Genomic DNA, 21,669 nt, shown 5'->3' with positions numbered 1-21,669 from the left:
CCTTGTCAAGCAGGATAATCACGTTCTACCGCCTACCGCAAAAATCAATTGTTTCTCGGATGGTAGAACTGATAATTCAACGATAACAAATTGGCAAATCTTTACAATGCAGAGAAAAAAGTATATTTGTTTAATCGTTTCAGCAAACGTCATCATGAAAATTTGTAAGTTCTACCTCACAGATTATCTGACATGGCATTCGCAAAATAAGTTTGATTCAACTCGGCCGCGTGTACTCACTACATTTTATACTTTTTGTTTAATTTATGACAGAAAAAAGGGACATAGCTCAAAGAATATAAGACGTGTCACAGCTAACAATCCTTTTAATTAGCGTAAATAAATTCACAGCAAACAGATAAAAGCATGTTAGAAGCTTTTATCAGCGGAGGATTGTTTACATCTGCATGAAAACATGTTGCTGTGAATAAATCTACCGGCTAATTAGTGTGTTGACGGCTAATTGGAGCCAGGTGAAAATGTATTGAAAAGTATAAAACACGTTGTATAACTCATTAATTAAAAAATAATGTGAATTGTGAACTGGCGTTGAAAAAAAACGTATATGTCTGGTAGATTAATCCGCGATTCCGCATAATACCTGGTAATGTGGAGTACGAGTGACGAGAACATTGGGCTGCTGAAATGTGAATGAAGACAGCAAAAACGAAAACAAATAATAAACAGACAGCAAGGACAAGATAGCGGACTTGTAAAGAATACCCACGGGCCATGAAATTGTAGAGAGGCGCCAGAAATCCTGGAAGAGTCGAGCAAAAAAGCAACGCCTCGAGTCAGGTGTAAGATAGGCTCTCTAAATTCGCCACCTTAGGCGGCTTTATATGGTTGTTAGCTGGCGCATTCCGCACCTCTACCCACCTGTTTTCACTGATAGGCCCGCCAGGTAACTTCCTTACAGGTATATATGCATACAAACTATCGGCTTTAGCGCCTGCTCTTTATGCGTTGCCTGAGAAGATTTAATCGTGCAAATTAATACTTGTACCGTCGCACTTTATGTTCACTTATGTTCACTGACAGCTTTAATATGCCAACGGTTCTGGACTGTATACATGATATAGCCTACGGGACATAATAAACGTAAAAATGTACGTAAGAAAAAGTGGCGGCGCACAATTGTGAGTCGAAAGAAGGTTTTGTTAACACAAGCTAATCTCATTTTCGGGCCATCTGTCTTTGTTTGTAAATTTATAACCCAACACTTTTACACAGACGTTCATTTCATTTCTGTACATATACACTCACTGACACAGATGCAGGATTCCATTCTTCTCAGTAAAACGTTTCATCATTAAACCAAGGCATGCTTTCAAACTCTTTGCATGACAATCTAAAGAGGTCTAAAAAAACACACCCACTCCCTAAATCGTTTCATGCCGTTTTTTTTCTTTGTTTTTCTATATTTGTTGTTTTTATTTCCTCATGCGATTATGTATGGAGGAAGGTATACAGAAGATGTTCTCTGCATATATATCTTTGAGGAACTCAGAAGCCATTTCATGCGTCATTATTAGCCGTCTGAAATAAAACAATGAGCGATATATATTCTTTTTATACGGAGACAAAAGTGCTGGCAATTAACTTCAGCTGACATGTGAATCTACACCTGAGACAACTGTCATGTTAGTTTAGTGTGCATCGTTGACACAGCAAATGAGTTCTCACGTTGTGTCTTATATATGTTAATGACTGGAGAACAGCGTCACCTGCATGGCCGTGTCATAGCTTTACGTCGTCACTTGCTCCTTTGCGGGCCGAACAACCTTCATCAACCTTGGCCTTTTTGGGAGGCGGATTGTCCTTTGTTGTGGTTTTGCAATTCACATTTATATTTCGTCCTATTTACATGGTATTTTTGGCGGCTGGAATGTTTTGCAGTATACATTAAATTTTATATGTTGCTGTCTGCCTGATGTTTTGGGCGTCAAGAACATTTTGTGTTGTTGGTTTGTAGCTTGCATTTATATGCTTGTCTACCTGTCTTTGGTTTTCATAATGCTGCCCTGCATAATGCATTGCTGTATGTCTGGTGTTTTGGGCCAAGCGAACATTTTGTGTTAGATTTATAATCCTGACTACCTGTCTTTGGGTTTCACATTGCTGCCTTGCATGCAAATGCATTGCTGTACGTCTGGTGTTTTGGGCGAAGGAAACATTTTGAGTTACATTTATAAGCCTTTCTACCTGTGTTTGGGTTTCACATTGCTGTCTTGCATACAAAATGCATTGCTGTTTCTATGGAGGTTTTGGTACATGGCAGGAGGATTTCTTTTCATCGTTCTGCATGGTGTTGCAGTTGTTTCGCATTACCCTGGATGTTCGGTTTCCTTCACCCACAAATCTGGCCGTTATCTGGGAAATATTTTTCTGTACCGCCAGTAAACACCAGTAAAACAAAGAGCCATAAGTATCGTTGGTGACGCTGGAGAGTATATATTCGTATTCATGCTGGCTTAGTGACACCGGTTTTTTTCCGTGTAATCTACAGAGATTAATTTATGTATGGATTCACTTGACTACCCTACCTCTGTGTCCATGTTGGTGTGAACTTCGGGAAAAGTGCCAAGAAACCTGATCATTGTACCTTATGAAGCAGGTATTGTGATTGCAGAAAATTATGAAACAGGCCTATATTTATATATATTACATAGACTAGAACCCAACTTGAAGAGTACGGAAAGGCCCTTTCAACATGTAAGTCTGGTATCGACACTATATACCCATTGGCACTATATACCCATGTTAGAATCCAGGATTCCACAAAGCGAGTTTTGGTTCATTATTTAAAACGTCGATATAATGCTCATTTTATGGCTTCACAGCTTTTGATACATCCATCTTAGCATAACACCTTTTAGTCCTTCCCATTGCTTGTTTTTCAAACACGTGGAGAAGTCGTTCAGTACCTTTCTATAACCGGGAACTTCTCAGGTTTCATTATTCTTGGGGTCTTTATGTTAATAATGTGATGTGTGCTCTTACATGAAGTCGGCGAGTCTTACTCCAACATGACGTATGTCACTCCTGGAAGTTCACCATTAACTCGCCAAAGGTCAACGGTTTCCTCAGGCCACACCGGTTTCCTCCGCCATTAAATTTGTCTCCATTGAAAATGCACGTTCGAACTATGCAAAGTTCAGCCTTGAAAGAATCGACCTTGGCTCAGCCGTGGCTTTATTTCAGAGAGTTTGTCAGCCAACAGCTGATGGTGCGGTGGTTTTAAACTGATCTTATTCAGTAAAGTGTATTTATTGATTTGATTGGAGTTTTAGGCCGTACTCAAAAATATTTCACTTTTGCGAGGGCGACCAGAATTATGGTAAATATGCAAATGGACACATACGCCCTAAAATTTTGCCAGACAAGTGAAAGAATCAATGAGATCGCACAAGCCGCAATAATGTATTATAAACTTTATCAGCGTCATTCTGTATTTCACATATCGAGTAATTTACACTTTGCTAAAACATCATTAAAAAACTTTCACTTCTCAAGCCAAACACATCGTCCCACTTCGTCTTTTTACAAGGTGCAAACCATATCGAACGAACGCCTGATTATTACTCTGCCGATCCTTGTATAATGCGTTCTGAATGAAAACACCTTGGTTTTCCGACAACACATTACCGTTATCCGCGTATACACAGTTGGATCGCATGACGATATGGCTTGTTTCTGCGTTGTGACTCAACAAAAATCCTTTTATTACCTACATTAATTTGGCACGCGAACCACACCGTGTATCGTATAAACGCATGAGCGAAGCGACGGTTTATTGTATTACACGGACAATGCCGTTTCGGTTTGTTGCAACACTTGTGACCTCGGTTTTCTGGTGGTGCAATAAAGGATTCGTCACCCCATGCTGACCTCAAGAGCAGTATTAAATGACATCACGTAAGCAGCGCTATAAACCGATATCCACCAAACGCCTAATATTGCTTTGGTACTATTATGTACAAACAATATCGTACCATCTACATTACAAAATGACAATCAGCACTAAGACATTATTTCGGGCTATTTGGGTGGTCAGAGTAAATTTTACTCCTGCATATATATACCTGTTTCGGGGACAAAATTGAGCTGTCCAGTATCCTACACAATAAATCACCCAATAACCATGCTACCGCCATGAGTATATATCCTTCCGAGTTTCTCATTTGTGAACAAGATATAGGCCTTTATCATTCTGTTATTCGACAAAAACATGATTTATTGTCATCACACACATGCACTAATCACCACACAGATTGTAGTGAAATCTCAGTCTATATTACATTACATGGGTAACCCTCGACCATCCGCAGGCTTCTGGGTTAGTATGTCGGGTTAGCACTCTAAACACTCGGCCACGGAATTCCCCACAGCCAATGACAAGAAAAGGCTGTTAAATTCTAGACGGTAAGGTCGCGAGTTCGAATCCAACACTGGTAGGCTTAGCTGCGGTCTTTCGTGAAAAGGTTTCGTATGAATACACCTGTACATCTAACCTACTTAATTAGCGTAAGTTATAAATACAGATTGACGCATTAATCAAACAAATGAAACAAAACATATATACAAAGATTGACCAAGAGCAAATTCTCAATATCTGTGGCATTCGACAAAAATTGATTTCGTTTGCCATTTATTTATTTATTTATTTATTTATTTATTTATTTATTTATTTATTTACCGATAGACAGACGAGCAGAATGGCCTCAAGAACTACTCGTTGTGCCCGTTAGAACTGCAAGACACTCCTGTCCATTGGTAAAAGAAATTTTTTTGGACGGATGCAAGGTTCAGTTAAGACATTACATGCAGATCTAAAACAAGAAGACAGTTCGTGGGAAGGCCTATCAGCAGCCTGCGGATGGTCATGGGTTTCCTCCCATCATAATGCTGGCCGCCGTATTATAAATGAAATATTCTTGAGTACGGCGTAAAACACCAATCAAATAAATAAAACAAATAGACATGTTGTATTTCTGTTTCATTCATTTTATTAAAAAGGATATCAATATCTATCGAGTGGATGACCACGCTCAGCAGTGACCTGTTCGAGGCTTTGGACTGGTCCCGATCGCTAGGTGGGCTGTTGACAAAGTTCAGGGCAACAACCTAAAACAAGGTTCAACAACGTGACAGCGGGCTAAAGAAACGTTACAGGTGGCCTTTTGAAGTTACAGTCAAATAAAACTAGCGTATTTCACTTTGATCTCCCACCTGACTTTCTCCTTTACGTCCAGTGCAGCACGCGTTGACTGACTGTTGACTTATAGCGTGAGATTCTCCCCAGTCCCTATGGCGGCACGTGGGGCTCTACCACACACGAAGGTCATGACGCGAAACGCTTTGATTGGGCAAGGTGACAAATAGTCCTTAACAACAACAGAAATCTGTCAACGTCACTTGAGAACAGTGCCTATTGTTTCTTAGAATTTTTTGAATTGTTCTGATAATATTGGATCGGTTAACTGTTGTAAAAATTACCGCTAGAGAGGAACTCCTTTGATTTTGTCACCTCCAATAGACGCAGTGCCATGCATTAGCATTCCCCTGCCATGTACACGTTATACTTGCAGGGCAATTTCCAAACTCTCACTCGAGGTGTCTAACATTGCTATTGCATTTTCGAAGTATCTCTATAACCTCGAATGTATAAGGCCTATAAGGAACATGACTCGCACTTCTCACACCTTTGTACGAACAGGTATTCCCGTACTACTGGTCGTCTAAACAATGCAATTATTATATAACGTGTATTTTATGTAAGCTGCTGGAACTGAACACAATCATTTCACCTCAGTTAGAACCGACGCCTGGAGTCAGCTAATTTTTACGATCTGTGAGCAGCTCGTGTTCTGCGCAGACCGGAAATGGTATTTCGGTTCGGGTTAATACAGGTGAAAGGCCATTACATGGCACGCTGACAAAACGAAGTGAAATTTTACTTAATAGAGGCAGTCGTTAAGGCTATAAAATTATCCAAAAAATTTTCTTTCCTTCCGACTCACGGCAAATCCAGTCTTAGAATCGTTACTAGAGCTCATTAAGACACAATAAAAATACGTACTTAATTCAGGTAGTTGAGTGTCTACTTCGGAACCTGTGAGGTCCAAGGTTCCTCGGACTGAGAATCGGGACCCTCAGAAAACCGTACGTCATGGTGAACGTATGCGTCGCAACATGATCATGCTTTGGTCCAATCATGTACGTCTTATAAGGGACATCGTTATGGAAATTATCAATCTTATCGCTTGGCGCAGAGCAGAAAACTGATCGGTATACATCATGCTGTTAATATGTACTATGGATTGGTGATGCGTCGTGTCTTATGTCATCGAAATGACGTTTCAGTGAAGCAGCGCTATAAATAAATTAACCCTGGTTTTACTCTCTATACGCTGTAGTCTTTTATATTAAGACCAGTCTGCTATATACACATGGGGACATGCTCGAAATATGACAAAAGCAGCTTTGGACGTGAAATTGAACAACAGATAAAGAAACAAACAATAAACGGTTTCTTCTCTTGGTGTTCAGCTAAACTATATGGATTAGTGTGGTGTCATGTCTGGTGTCTTCTGCATTACGTTTTAACAGTCATAGAGCAGTTGGACTATATAGGCGTGTACATAACTCGCCTTGTAGCATTTGTTAGATCCTGCATGTCCTGCGACTCCAATCAACATCACAAGTTATTACCGCAAAACTAGTATACCAACGTTATTCCATCAAACAGTATCACTCCAAGTTTCTTAAGTTTTACAATGAGTATAATTCTCTTGTAAGTAAATATAGACAGAGCGTCCGTTTCACCCGGTGGCTAGGGGCTGTATATTCATCGTGTTAAATAATAATATAATGAATGTTATATATAATATCGTGTTGGATATATAAACAGTTGCCCTAAAAACGCAACTGAAATATAAATTTTGTTCGACAACTAATATTTCAGCATGGTACACAATATGAATACTGATTTCACATAACATATTTCACATTTTTACAACGTCATTGAAAACTGTTGACCGCTTATCTTAACATGATTCCGTCCTGTTTTCATACTTTATATACTTTCTTAGTTCTTTGATGGTTTGCGTTACACGTCGTTTTGGAAATTGGCATTGCGATTATTGATTGATTATTTACACGTCTTTATTGGTTGACAGCTGGTATACGAATGTCTATTTCGACGCATAGCTGTATAGGACCAAACCCCTTCAATTTCCTTCCTTTTTTTATACTTTTCCACATATAGCCGGGCCATGCACTCATGGCATCTTTCAATCTGAAAGTCACTGAGGGCATCGGGAAGACTGAAATGTTTCTACTTTTAAACATTTATTCAACATTATCACATATAAACAAAATTACAGATATCAATATGTTTTAATAGCGCAGGCGCTGAGGCTCTTATTGCTCCGGTTCGCCCCTCAATATACCTGCAGTGAAATAGCACAATCTCGCCTGTGTTATTTGTAACATTGTGACAGTGTTTGGGAATCTGTGTTATCTGTAACATTGTAACAGTGTTTGGGAATCTGTGTTATCTGTAACATTGTGACAGTGTTTGGGGTTTCCCTGTGTTACCTGTAACGTTGTGACGGTGTTTAGAAATCTCGCTGTGTTACTGGAAAATATTGTGACAACGTTTAGAAATCACGCTGGGGGCCTCCGTGGCTCAGTCGGTTAGCGCGCTAGCGCAGCGTAATGATCCAGAAGCCTCACACCAATGCGGTCGCTGTGAGTTCAAGACCAGCTCATGCTGCCTTCCTCTCCGGCCGTACGTGGGAAGGTCTGCCAGCAACCTGCGGATGGTCGTGGGTTTCCCCCGGGCTGTGCCCGGTTTCCACCCACCATAATGCTGGCCGCCGTCGTATAAGTGAAATATTCTTGAGTACGGCGTAAAACACCCATCAAAAAAAAAAAAAAGAAATCACGCTGTATCATCTGTAACATTATTAACAGAGTTTGGGGATCTAACATTGTGACAGCGTTTTGGAATTTCGCTATGTTATCTGTAACAATGTGACATCGTTTGGGAATCTCGCTGTATTATCTCCAACATTGTTAGAGCGTTTGGGGATCTTTCTGTGTTACCTGTAACATTGTGAGAGTGTTTGGGAATCTCGCTGAGTTACTGTAACATTGTGACAGCTTTTGGGAATCTCGCTGTATTATCTGTAACATTGTGACAGCGTTTGAGAATCTCCCTGTGTTACGTGTAGCATTGTCACAGTGTTTGGGAATATTGCTGTGTTACCTGTAACATTGTGAGAGTGTTTGGGAATCTGGCTGCCTTACCTGTAACATTGCAACTGTTTAAGAATCTCGCTGCGTTACCTGTAACATTGTTTGTGGAAAATCTCTCTGTGTTATTTGCAATAGTGGGAGTTTGTGAGAATCTCTCCGTCTCACTTCTAACATTGTAAGAGAGGTTAGGAATCTCGCTGTTTGGCTCACCACTGTGTACAGGTGTATGGCTGGGAACCCACGGAGTTGTCACATGACACAAGCATGTGCTAATGTTCCACCAATGTTCCTAACACACGTTTTCGGTTCCCCGCTAAATTGGCGAGGTAAACTTTCAAACGGTAGGTGAGAAAGGCATAACAACAACCCGCTAACCGGAGGGGCTAAACCCAAAGCCCTTTGATCTCTTTTAACACCCCATCCAGTAGACCAGCTCAACTTCAGGCTTCTTTTACAAGTTTCCGTTTGACATAGTCTTCGCAAAGGTCCGCTCATGTGGGCACTAATCGCACGCCCCCTATCGGCAAAGGTAAGTCAGCTATTTTAGGAGAGAAAAAAATGCTCCCTCCATGATGAAGCGGGAGATTGAATATACATGTTAATTTAATCGCTCTTTTCGCTTCCCCTTGTTGTGTTTGGTGTAGCTTAACAGGGCCCGATTATTTCGGTGTACAGACGTACCACGTGTATATAATGAAGCCTGGGCTCAGGTAAGAGAGATGCGACAAGGTAGCATATATCACAAGGTGCGTTTCAATTTCAGTTTTAGATTTTTCTTCCAACTTGCATCAATATTTATGTGTAGATAATGCGTATACATGTAGCCAGCGTTTTATAGAGCAAAATCGTGACAGTTCTATTAGACACACAACCTGTGGGTGATCGTGGGTACTTCCCAGCCATCCACCCTCCCCCACGGACTGCTCAGTTTCCTCCAACCATAATGCTGGCTACATTCCTATTTAAGTGAAAATATTCTTAAAAACACGAATCAAATAAATAAATGAATTGTGGGAAACAATTTACAGTCTGTCCCCCCGCGAATGTGGGGATCATATTGATACATTTTGTAATCAGAAATAGACTTCAATCGCCAGGCTAGTACAAAAATATCAATATTTCAAAAATAGTGTAGACAGTGAAAACGGAGAGCGTGTAGATGTTTAATCTCGTGTTCGTTTCACGTATATAACGAATATTAGATTCATGGGTAGAGGAGACGGCAGTACCACCGGCAATAACCAGAAACCCAAGAAGCATCCAACCGAAACAGCGTGAACAATAAGCATTAAGTTAGAGGATGTGAAAGAGGGACGTCAAAACAATGAGGTTTAACCAAAAAGGATTGAACATGTTTCTTTGAATAAACAAATAACACGGACACTTATTCATCAAATACACCTCAGTCAATTGCCTAACTTCCGCAAGTGAACCAGCATGAAACTTAGTATTACAACTTTACAGACTTCAGAGTTCAGCATAAATGTTCAGCCTCTCATGATGAAGTTTATTCGTCTCCCCATGTAAACTGTTCGTCATACATCTTCACGTTCTTACATTGGTCCATAAATAAGACCCATTGAGCGATCCGAAGGAGGCCCCGATGCATATGTTAGTGACACGCCTCTGTTGATGTCGACGGTTATGTAGACCAACATACAGTAACAGCACACCTGTTCTTTCACAAACAAACTTTGTTCAAATGTCCCATTCAAATATTCCCCGCCTTCAAATGCTGTCTCCCCACCAAACACACTCCTTGCAAAAACAGATTGCTTTCACACCGACTCACACAAAACCACTGTATATGAACAGCTTTTTAATAAAACTGCTGGGATTAAGTGAGCATAAAGGTTGTGTTGGCAGAAAGTGAAGCAGACGCCACTGTGCTCTTCGTACTTATAGCCTTTACTTATTGTTTGTCTTGCAGCTTGACACATGCACCTCTCTAAGAGTGAATAAGCCAAAGAGCTCCATTTTACACTCTTCGTTTTTATTATAGATCAATCACCCACAGTCCTGGTCGCTATACTTCTCTTCAACACCGCTCACTGGTAATATATATATATATATAAATATATATATATATATTTCTTTCTTTTCATTGGGCGCGCGATGTTTGACTGTTCATTTGAGAGTGCGCGGTTTGATGTGAGGTGCCCCGCCCTTAGCTCATCTGTGTGAGAGCCTAAGAGGTGACAGCGTCTAATGACGAGCGGTTTCTATACAAGTGACATACGAGAAAGCCTTTCACAAGCCGTCCATTTAACACTGACACTTGCCTTCAAGAAAGGCTCTCCCTAAATGGGCATTCACGCCCGATAATAATGCCAGTTTGTTTGTGGGCACGCAGCGCCTTTGAGGCGCACGGCCCATATCTCCATATTGTTTCCAGTCTCAAGCAGAACTCCGAGTTGACTTACAAATTTGAAACGTGCTAAAGACTGTTCGCACAATGCCATCGCAGGGTTAACTCGGCTTTTGATGTGTGGTCGAACAAAGACCGTGAAATAGAGACGAATGACAGAGGAGAAATAAGCAATAAAGACACCTTTCGAACTTCACAGGGTAGCAGTAATAGGATTCGCTAAGCTGCCGTCCACTCTTCGAGCGGAGCACCCATGCAACTCTGAGAACGCCACTCTGAGAAAACGGGACCCGCAATATTGAGAGTCTATATACCTTATTATAAGAAGATACTCATTTACACAAGCTTACCGGCTGAACTGACACCATGTACACACGCTCGCTTGGTGGTCCTCTTGGTGGGTTTATCCTCTATTCAGGACAGAACAAAACTGTAAACACGGATCACATGAAAAACACTGAGCACTTCGCCCCAGTTGATGTTATTAGGCCTACAACCAAATTAGTGATAAAAACACATTTATGGTACAATATTCAACAGGTATTTAAATGGTTTCCTCGTTCATGATACTTTTAAATTTTTGGCATTTAATGTCTGTACCGTAACTTTAACCGAAAATGTGAGTAACAAAATTGTAAATTTCCTGGCATAACATGGGTTTTATTCTTTCGATTTAATCCTCCGTTGTTTTATACTGACACAAGTTAAAAATATACCCATTATGTGTGCAATTTCAGAAGGCGAGTGAAGTTGTTTTCTGCACGATGGACGATAAACTTTATCTAATTTAATCCCAAGAAATGTAACTTAACTAGCATAAAAATTGTTAGAGTTACAGAATTGTGAAACTCGTGTTGAGCAAGTCCTATCATTTTTTTGTATTTTTCATTCATTTCTCCAACACTTCATCGGTAAATTAGCATTTGAGTTAACACTGGGGTTTAATCCGACACGACTCTTTAAATGGCTGGCCGATCGTCTGGTGTTTTAGTGTATTCAGACTGGGACAAGACAGAGATAAAGAGAGAGACTTTCAGCTGAAGACAGTCTGACATTTCACTTTGTTTCAAATCCCTCAGTCCTTTCTACACAACACGTACAGAACTGACCGGACCTGAGACAGCCTTTGAAGCCGCCAGCCAATCAGCACTGAGAACAGTGCGGCTTGCTTTGATCTGTGATGAGCAGTGTACCTGAAGTCACGTGACTACGCACCTGTATTCGGTCATTTTGACAACTTCCGCTCTAGCGATGAATAAGAGATTCCGTGGTGAATTCTGAATGACTGCATATTCTGGGCTGCGTTACATGGATAATGAGGTGCTTCTTCGCATTATCAAAATTTCCTTTGTTCGATGTATTAGTTCTTGTCAGAGCATAGCTTGATAGGCTGATTGATTCAGCTTCCTCAACGATTTGGACAGTTCCTGAAAACAATTTAGACAGTTTACTCAAAAATGCAATTTGGACAGTTCACTACATAGTACAATTTGACATTCGAATCAGATTGCTGAAATCAGACCATTTGACAGAAAAGCGACAATTTCGACTGTTTTGTGAAAACACACGTCGACCCCCTTTATATGGTCACCAAGGCCCAACAAGTTGTGAGGAGGAAGGAATTGACAAAGTCTCTGTGAACGGAACTTTGCGCTAACAATACATGTTCTCACAAAACCACGAATGAAATATTCTTGAGTATGGTGTAAAATACCTATCAAATAAATTAATCAAATCACAAAACCACGAGTAAAATATCCTTGAGTATGGCGTAAAACACCAATCACATAAATAAATCAACCCACAAAACCACGATGTAACCCCGAATTGATCCATAAGTATGTTAACAATATAATATGTACTAATGAAACCACAACAACATCCCTGAGCGGTCCATAAGTGTATTGACAAGACATCTTCTCACAAAACCACGATACAGCACCGAATTGATCCATAAGTATGTTAGCAATATATGTACTAATAAAACCACAACACATACCCAAATGGTTTACAAGACATCTTTTCACAAAACCACGATACAGCACAGAATCCATCAATAAATATGTTAACAATATATGTACTAATAAAACCACACCAACATCCCCAAGTGGCTCTTAACTGTATTTACCAGACATGTCCTCACAAAACCACAACACAGCACTGAATTGATCCGTAAGTGTATTGACAAGACATGTTCTGATCATAAAACACAGTATACATATAGCATTAAATTGTTATCAAAGATCAAATCATGGCGCCGAAATTATCCATGACATGTTCTCACAAAACCACGATGAAGTACCGAAGTGGACCATGAATGCGCTGACAAGAGGCTCTCACAAAACCACGATACAAGCCCCGAATTGATCCATAAATATGTTATCAATATATGTCCTAATAAGAGCACACCAACATCCCCAAGTGGTTCTTAAGTGTATTTACAAGACAAGTCCTCACAAAACCATAATACAGCACTGAATTGATCCTTAAGCGTATTGACAAGGCTATGTTCTCACTATAAAACACGATATACATAAAGCATTAAATTGTTATCAAAGATCAGATCATGGCGTCGAATTTATCCATAACAAGACTTCCTCTCACAAAACCACGATGAAGCACCGCAGTGCACCATGAATGTGCTGACAAGAGGTCCTCAAAAAACCACAATACAGCACCTGATTGGTCTATAAATGAGGTGCGAAGACACACTCAGAAACATACGAAATATCACCGTTCTGGTCCATACAAGAAATGTTCTCAACAAATCACGTTTTATTATAGAACTGTTCCATTATAAGAGGGAAGACACGTCCTCACAAGGTCAACATATGACTCATCTGGTCTATACGTGTAGGTGGAGTGTCTACCTATATGCGTGTGTTTGTATGTATGTATGAATGAATGAACGTATATACATGTGATAGACAGTATCTGTTTTATTGCTGAGAGTGGCGTAAAAGAAAGAATCACATGAAAGGGAAAGTCAGGGTAGCCCCATAAGAGCACACGCACGAGATATCCAAAGGCTGGTCTCACAATGACCAATCAAAAGGCCGTGTGTCCCCGGGGTGACGGTTGACAATATCACTGCCAGGCTCCTCTATGGAGATGATCACGTGTGCGAACACAGGGTCGCCTTAATTATGCAAATACGCACAAGAAAATGTAGTCTGCGATAACAGTTTTTTGTGCTTACATTGTTAACAAGTAAGATCTATTGTTATGTGTCCGGAAACAGAACATTGGAGCATGCGCGTTAACAGCAATACAAGGTGTCTATTTCACACGCGCCCTTTATCTGAGTTCACAGGAACAATCCATTCAAATAGCTGACTTTGATTTAATAAACTTTCATTATAGAACGGGTTTAGTGCACGGGAAAAACGGAGCAGACTATAGTAATAAAAGGAGCGGGTGAATAGGTTAGAAATATGTTATCATTGTAGAGAATACAATCAGATTGCAGGCAAGAGTGATGAACATAAATTGAGCAGGCGAAACCGTTATAGCTTTAAATAAATTTGTTTTTATTGAAGATTAACCAAAAAAACTACGGATGTCTTCTCTTTTATCTGTTGCTGAGGGTCCTAAATCTCGTATAAATGAGAACAATAGATTGTGTGAAGAAGATATAGGGTCGATTATCGAACTGACTTTATATTAATTGTTTTACGGAGTATTTGACCTGATAGCAGGAGAGACGCCAAAGGGTCGGTTGTTCATTTCCGCCATCTTGGCTGCAGACTGCCCTCCGTAATACCGGCACTGTCACAGCCGCCATTGTTATACATGCCTTGAACCGGTGACGGGGAAAGCCGCTTTGTGCCCTTTTTCTATTCACCCAGTCGACTTCAGGAAATTTTCAAGTTAAGATTTCCCGTGTAATCAGTAGTAATTGAGGACAGGGCATTCATACAGACGGCCATAAGGCTGGACTTCGTGACTGACTCGCGTACAGAGCCGGCGCTCTCATGATACCCTGATCATGGTCACTGATAGAGTGTATTTGGGGGTCTCACACAGAGAGAGCACAGATCCGATAACATCCCAATCTGTCTGGTAACATGTCTTGACCGCTCTTAATAAACACGGACAACTTTAATTACGCCACAACCACACCGATCCATCATCTGGTGCAGAATTGGCCTTCGTTTTTCTTTTCCTTACACCTCTGCGCCCCACCCTTTCCCTTCCCCACCACATACCCACGCACACACACACAAAATGTGTAAATTTGGAATATCAGCAAATGGGCAACAAGACAATGTTTGCAAAATGAGAAAGCCGTATCAAAGTAAGACAAGCTGTATAAACTAAGGAAGCACTGCAATACTGAATCATTAAGGGCTGTTTTCACATCAACACTTATGTGTTACGTATTCTCCATTTCAAAATCATAATTCTGAAAATAAATAAACCATATCTTGCTAGGGATAAAAAGTCATATAAAAATCTGATATAACGAAAACATCAAACTTTAAATCACGCTGTCCGAACGTGATGTTTTGACCGCTGCTTCTTTTGAATTGATGTTTAGTTTCATCTGTGACAGTCATGGTGGATGTTGGTGGAGTTTTTAGCCAAACGTCAAGATATATATTTTTTGGTGATAGTGATTAGGCTCATACAGTATAAAATGGCGTGAACAGTGTAAAAGCGTTACCGTCTTATCTATATGCACACACAATCCTGACTATGCGTCATGGCACAGTTGGAATATTGATGAACACATAGTAAAAAAATAGAAAAATAGTAAAAAACAAAGAAATAAATAAACGAAAAAAATAAACAAACAAAATAAACGAACAAAATAAACAAACAAAATAAACAAATAATTCCCAGAATGAAAACTTGAGAACACCAAATTGAAATATTTGTCAGATGGAAGATCACAAAACGCTGTTCCACAAAAATTACTCGATTAATTTTTTTAGTATTTTTCTAAAAAAAATGTTTTATAAAACATTCGATTATATGGTGATCTTTGGGACTCAGCGTGTATCAATGATGTCTTATCCAAATTTTTGTTGAAAATAATTTTTTTTTCATGTTCCATTTGTTGACTCCATCCATAGCTCCATATATGTCAAACAGTCTGTTTGTATTAAGTGGTGATTTCAACGCAATCCACATGGTCAGAAAAATTCACCGCAGAACCAAATGTTTCAAATGCATTTGACTCAGTTGAAAATATTCTTAAAAAATGAGTCGAAGGGTCTTTCATTTGACTTATGTGTCATATCAATGTTTTCTTTGCCCTTAAATTTAACCAAATGTGTGCTTTGAATCACTAACATCTTCGTGAAAGTGAAAGATGGTCCAAATATAAGCGTCATGTCCGACATTCGTATACCGCTCGTAGTCCGTAAAGGGCGTTCCAAGCTGATAATCGTAAGATCCATTTCCAAAACAACGTTTAACTCTAGCTCCCAAAGACAAAGGTTTGTAGGAAATTATACAAATAGGAAATAAAGCCTTGAACACACAAGGGAGAAGCGGTCATCAGTTTTCAATGATACCCAGCAATCAGTTGATATTCCAGGCATGAATTCCATTTTAAAGTTCAAAGAACTGAACATAAATTAAAGGAGAACATCAAAATCTCTTAAATTAACCGTTTTTGTCGCAGAAAATCGGCATGTATTTTCTGAAAAAGTGAGCTTTCACAATATTGTGCAAGTTAGACAAATAGTGTATGCCTTTAGTTGACACTGCTCGTCATGTACTATGTGCCTGAAGCTACTATAAAATTTTTTCGAAAGACATCTTTATCACCATATAAATTTATACATATATCAAAAGATGCAGTCAGTGTACACGCATGCACCATGGCCAAGTTCCCGTAGTGGGCAAGCGGATGTAACAAATGTAAATGTAAATGATCGATACACTGATTCAAAGATTGATCGACCAACTTGAAAAAAAAATGCTGATATATTTATATATAATCCTTGTAATAAAGCCGTCTTATGAAGTTTATATTGCGATCAATCGGTACCAGATTCCGGACAACATCACACGGAGTGAACTCCCCTTTCCTACTCCATCGCTGTTGCATGGTATAGGCCTTTGGGTTCCTTGTCTGGTATACTTACAATTTCACAGCATGATCCTAAGCTGTCTGTACAACCCGATGTACCCCAGTGTCACCACCTCTTGGGAAATAAATGTATCTACATCTATGTAGGTTATACACATATATCTCAAATACAGTTTTAAAGAAATTATCGTGGAAAACAACTGTACTGCTTCGAAATTGGTTCCATGGAAGTCTGGTAGGTCTTTTTTTTAATTTTAATATCTTTTTTTTATATGTGTTTGCTGTAATTTACTATCTTTTTAAATATATAAACATATTAAACACTTTTATTTATTATACTGTGCATCTCCACGTAAGCACAATCGGGTATCAAGAGGGTTTAGCGGACTCAAAGTCTTGACGACGCGTTACTTACAAGTATATATCTTCGCAGTTGAAACAATAACAATACGACAAATGACGCAGCGAAATGTCTATGTCAGTTTAGCCTACTTAACTTCGTTGCATAACGCGTTGTATAACCGGCCGACACATGTGAAAATAACGGAATAAAGATGAAGTCATTGTGACAGTCCTTTTCATATTTGTATAAATTTATGTATATTAATACATACAAAAATATAATGAATAAATATTATCGTGTTCGGTTATATACAGGTCAGTGATAATTTACAAATTAAGTTCGTGTGTCTTTGACAGGTATGTTTCTTTTCCCTTTTCTTTTCTTTTTGTTTTTTTACATGTGTAACTCAGTTGCTGATTCACTTCAGCTCTGCTATTTCCTCTCCACCTCAAACCATGCGCGTGTATAGACGGAACTAACGAGTATCATCATCATTAACAGCGATGTGCAAACATGAGTCTCTTTTGTCACTCCGTCAGTCTGTATTTCTGACCAACCCTACATATAGGCCTACCATTGTCTTCCATATGTGACTTTCAATTTCATCTGCAGGCTTGGTTTTGACAACAACTGGTCAAGGTGAACACTTTAAGGGGCTATGCATATATATTATGCCCATGAATAATTTCTGTTTTACCTCATCCCATCCAGATATTTATGCACATTCGTTCAGCGGCATGTTCTTATTCACTCTAACTCTATGAGTTATATAAAATCGTAATTCCTTATATCCTCTGTATACGCATGTATACACATGTATATTTGTCGTGTACATCTCGATTATTTAAAGATAAGCTTGTATGACTTTATACGACACAGAAATGAGGCAAATCTTCCCGTAGATACGAGATGAACACATTAAATATTTCACAGACTCTCATAATATATAATGCTGATTTCTCATAATATATACATACCGCTTTCGACGAACAGTGAAATGCATTTTTGTTATTTATTGACCAGAAAAATGTGTTTGTATATATATGCAGACAGATGAAACACCATAGATATATATTTACTGTATCGTGTGATGTGACATCTATGTTAACACAACCCCCCGGGGTGTATTCGGTGGTTGAGGCGTTTATTGACATTTACTTGATACTGTCTCTCCATATCAACCGCTCCCTCCACCCCCTGTCCGCATCCATACGTTGTAGTTCCATCTATTTTATTGATGTCCAATAGCTCGCTCACGTCTATATACATTGAACAAACGGACAATCTGGTCTTCCATACTTATAGGTATCTTTCGCTCTTACCCGGGAATGCTTAACACTTCCTGACATGTCATAAAGGATATCTTCCATCCACCAGCTCTTTTTTTAATTATGTTCTCTTGAATTAAGACTCTGCGTATCGCACAGTAAGACATATACAGAGATGCTTGCCATGCATTCAGCGGAGGCTTGGCTTTTATTTTATGCCTGCATGGCGACTCGCTGGATACACAAGACGGAAAGTAGCGTGGTAAAAGGTTAGGTTCAAGTTCAAAGAAAAAAGAAAAACATGCAAAAGAACACTCAGTCCGACACAACACGTACATGTGTGATAAACTGAACCGCAAGTACAAATAAAGTGGTTATAAAAAAAATCCTTTGTTCAGTTGTAAATTGCACACATTTTTTCGACGCCGATTATGTCACCACTCCGCTATTCCGAAAATGAACCTTGTAAAATAACGGCTTTATTTAAACAGACCAAAGAAGACCATAACCTAAGCGTCGATATACAAATACCATTATAATGATGGACGAGTGCCTTCATGCATGGCCAATAATCACACGACCAATTTGCAGAACAAGGTTCTACGCAGACCATCAAAGAACTATAAAAGTATATATACTTTATACTTTCCTGTCGAAATGAATTGCTCTTTGACTTTATGTTATATAAGAATTTCTATAAACTTACAGTTGGAGGACTATGTATATCGGGTATTCCCTAATGCATGCATCTGGGTTATGGCGGAAACGCCAGAATTAACGGTTAATTAACAAACGAGTTTTATAACCGTGTTTGCGTTTACACTCGGGTTTTTACACGAGAGTTAGAGTGAGCGTCGCACTGAACAGGAAGGTTAAATGTCATGTCAATTGTAAGCCTTTAGGTTACATTAAAATACGTTCACTATGTACATACATATGTATATTTACTCATAAACGTATATTCAAATTTTCTTTAGTTCTGTTTGTACCCAGCAAACTATTGCTCCACGATAGTTCAACAGTGACACTGGGTGCATGTCAATAAGTCATTCTCTGAACGTGACGAGTACGTATGCACTCTTTGAGGTAACTGTTTACTCTAAGGATTATAACGTTCTTATATACATGTATAGAGCTTCCTTAAAGGCCCCATTATTGGACAAATGTATCGAGAAGTCCTAAAATAATTTTACCACAAAGAAAAAATTACAAACTAACAAATATATATGCGTGTTTTTTTATGATCTAACTATGTTCTGATGCTTGATTCGCAATTATTGCAGTAAAATATTTAGGCCAACCACTATACCGGACATTTGTAATTTGAAGGCAATATATTGTAAAGACTAACGCTCGCCTACAAATGTAGTTAGTGAAACATGCAGACCGAGGTATAACCATGTATAAGTATAGGCTATACTTCAAAAGTGGTTGGTTCTTCGTGTCTTGTGTATAAGACTGATACTATGCGACATTCGCAAATTTTTCTGTTCGTTCTGTTGAGATCTTTTTTTTTTTTTTTGGAAAAAAAGAAACGGTAACAGCAAAATGATAAAAATTGGTTCAGTGGTTGGTGGAATTTTAGGGCCATACTAATCTAAATTCACCATGATGTTCGCAGTTAACATGCATCAAGCTATAGAAGACAAAATTCCCAAAGGAACAATGCATGGCATACATATATACCTTGAAGTAATCTAAGCCGCAAGAACCTAGCCCTAAGGTAACGGGCACTTATACAACTCGGACGAGGCTGGCGAAACCTCTAGGACCTTATCGATTTCTTATTTTCTGTCTAATCACACAGATTTTAAATATTCATTTCAAAGCTGACCCGGGGCTGTATATAGCAGAGCAACCTTCATAAAGTGAACCATCGCAAACTTTACCGCCGAATTATATATCCGTTTTTTTTTGTTTGTTTGTTTTTCTTGTGAGTGTGTGTGTGTGTGTTTTTTTATTTTTTTTATTTATTTTTTTTCAGGTAGTTCATGCTTTTAGCCGTTTAAACTCATTTACATGCGTGTAGAGAGTATTCAGATTTGCGCACAGAAAATGCCGTATAGCCCTGGTTGTCAGCTGTAGAAATATATAAAAGTAAAGCCGTTAGGTTCAGGAGAATTGCCTTAAAGCACAATGGGTTATATTTACACGCTAATCCTATCGTTCATAAATTTCTAAGCGATAAAGTAAATACCAAATTAAAGATCTTATATCGAGGGACTAATCAGGCCCGGGGAGTTCGTCTGGATGACTTTAAAGTCCAATTCGGAAACCCTCAAAGGAATTACGGATGGCAACCTCAAGTCGGTTCTGTGTAAGTTGGCTATATATGAAGAAAAAGTGAACCGTTGAAACTTTCTGTCTGAATCTTTACATTCAAGACCCATCACTGATGTATCCATAAATGTAAATCTTGATAAGAAGGGAGCAAATTATAGGTGATATATCGATATTGTTTTATCGGCTGATAAAAAGAAAACTATAGGTACTAGTATATACTCTAGCCACATGCCCCAGTATAGCGTGATAAATAGAGGACAAATCTTGACTGTGGTCATTTGTGTGGTTAGCAGTTTATAACTCTGACCCTAAACCACATAAAACACCTTGTATATATGAATCTGTTATTGAGACATGGATATTTCCCATACACCTTATCAGACTTATGTCATTTAAGTCCAAAATTCAGATGCAGCTGCTTCTCTGCTCGACTGCGTTTACCTCGAGTATATATGAGTATTGTTTATTTTATATTTTGTTACCAGGCAACATTATTTACGAACTATCCACAAAATAGTAGAGGATAAATAAAATGCAGTGTTTGTTGATATTCTGTAAAACTACGTTTGAGAAAAATCTAAAGCTATACACAGGAATATAATTTAACTGTTCCCGGAGTGTTTTGAATATTATTAAATCACACAAATATACCATGCAGGCATTTTGCATCATATGCACGTGAGCCCGTCTGGGTTACATTTCGAAATTTTAATTCAAACAATTGGGTTCAGTCAATCTGTTACCATAAATTTAACTGACTGATTAAATCAGGACTAAAACGTGTCTGTATATCAGAGGTGTCAGTGTTAGTGATAAACTGTTTATCTAATTGAAGATATTGAATATTAATAACTTTGGCTTACTCATACATATTATACACTGCTTTCTTTCTAACAGTGTATTGCGGTGCTAAATGAACTGACAGGGACCGTCATGTAGTGTATAAAATGTATACATCTAAAGCAGTGAACTGAACTCGGAGTATGTCTATATTTGCCTGCTTCAAGCACAAAATGTAGATGTTCAGTTTTGATGCATTTCTAATATAAACATAAATTTAATATGCTGCATTACCTGCTACACAGGATTGGGCATGCAT

The sequence above is a fragment of the Liolophura sinensis genome, chromosome 9 (genome assembly GCF_032854445.1).
Source record: "Liolophura sinensis isolate JHLJ2023 chromosome 9, CUHK_Ljap_v2, whole genome shotgun sequence".
Classification (NCBI taxonomy): domain Eukaryota; kingdom Metazoa; phylum Mollusca; class Polyplacophora; order Chitonida; family Chitonidae; genus Liolophura; species Liolophura sinensis.
Note: the sequence above shows the minus strand (reverse complement) of the source record.